The sequence below is a fragment of the Macrotis lagotis genome, chromosome 3 (assembly GCF_037893015.1).
Source record: "Macrotis lagotis isolate mMagLag1 chromosome 3, bilby.v1.9.chrom.fasta, whole genome shotgun sequence".
Lineage (NCBI taxonomy): Eukaryota > Metazoa > Chordata > Mammalia > Peramelemorphia > Peramelidae > Macrotis > Macrotis lagotis.
In genome coordinates this window covers 280,851,615-280,852,990 of record NC_133660.1, presented here as the reverse complement: position 1 = coordinate 280,852,990, position 1,376 = coordinate 280,851,615, and the positions used below count along the sequence as shown (strand labels likewise).

Below are 1,376 nucleotides of genomic sequence, written 5' to 3'. Positions count from 1 at the left end.
CGCCCCCCCCCCCCCGCCCCGGGGCGCCCCCCGGAGAGAGGCCCCGACCCTACTGCGTCTACTCTGGGCCCTTGCCACCACCTGGGCCCTTGCCACCTGGGCACTGAGAGCGTCAGCAAGGAGTCTCCTGGCTCCAGCACTGGTAAACAGTCGGTGCTCAATAGATACTTAATGGGCCACGGTTCGACCACTCTGAACCCTTTGGGCTTGGGGGGGTGACCTGGGCTGGGTCAAGAGGCAGTTCTGCTGCTCCCCTCAACCCCCCATTCGGGGTCACTCAGGTGCCGCGGCTTCGGCCCCGGGGCCAAAAAGCGAGTGGAGAATGCGGGCATCGATCCCGCTACCTCTCGCATGCTAAGCGAGCGCTCTACCATCTGAGCTAATTCCCCGCGCCGGGGAGCGGCTCCGCGCGGCCGCACACATTGGGATCACGTCATCGCGGCCCCGGCGTGGCTTCCCGAGGCCCGCCCGCCTCCGCGCCCGCCGCCGGGCCCCCATTGGCCGCCCCGGGCGCCCGCTCGGCCGCCGGGATTGGCCGGGCTCGAGTTATTTTTAAAAAGCGGCGCCCGCCCCGATTGGGCGCCTGGCCCGTCCGTCAAGTCGGGGCTTCGCTGTTGCTAAGGCGGAAGGGGAACTCGAGAGTCTTCTTCCTACTTCTCATTCGCTGCTTCCCGACCCTTAGGAGCCGGAGCTTCCGGATCCGTCAAGTCCGGAGGAAAAGAATGCGCTCCGGACGCCTGATTGACGGGCTCCCCTGCCCAATGGGCGCGACGTCTCTGGGGCTTCCGGAAGACCCAATCGGAACCGGGGGTGGGAGATCCCTTCCAATGCGCGCGAGGTCGGGGGCGGTGCCGGCGCGGCGATTGGTCCAAAGCCGTCCGGGGGCGGGCGGAGGAGCAAGGGGGGGAGCTCCGGGGCCCGCTGGCTGGGGACTCCGCCATTTTGGGCGCTTCGCGGACGGTGTCGGGGAACGCGCTTCGCGCCTGAACGCGGCCAGCGGCGGGGGCCGGGTGAGCGGGCGGGCGGGCCGGGGCGCGCGCGGCGGGGCCGGGGCCGGGCGGGCGCGGGAGGCCGCGGGGGCCCGCCGCCGTGCGTCAGGCCGGGCGGGCGCCAGCCCCGGAGGCCGGGGGCCGGAGCGCGGGGAGCCGGGGGCCGGGGCGGGCCCGCTGCGGAGGGGCGGAAGCGTGACGCCGGCCGCGCCCCCTCCCCGCCGGGCCTCCCCGGGCCGGGGGCGCCGGGCCGGGTCTGCCGGACAGCCGCCGCCGCGGCGGCGGCCCGCGCAGCACCGGGGCCGGGGCGCCCTCCGCGGGCCGCCGGCGGGGGGCGCCACGCGCGTGGGGCCCGGATGTCCCCGGGGGGCAGGTGGGCGGCCTGCC

General features: G+C 75.0%; 1 non-coding gene across 1 annotated transcript; it reads right to left on the bottom strand.

Moving 5' to 3' along the window:
• Nucleotides 1-316: 316 nt before the first annotated feature.
• Nucleotides 317-389, bottom strand: TRNAA-AGC (transfer RNA alanine (anticodon AGC)). Its single transcript has one exon. It is a non-coding gene; the product is annotated as a tRNA-Ala (tRNA).
• Nucleotides 390-1,376: the final 987 nt, after the last annotated feature.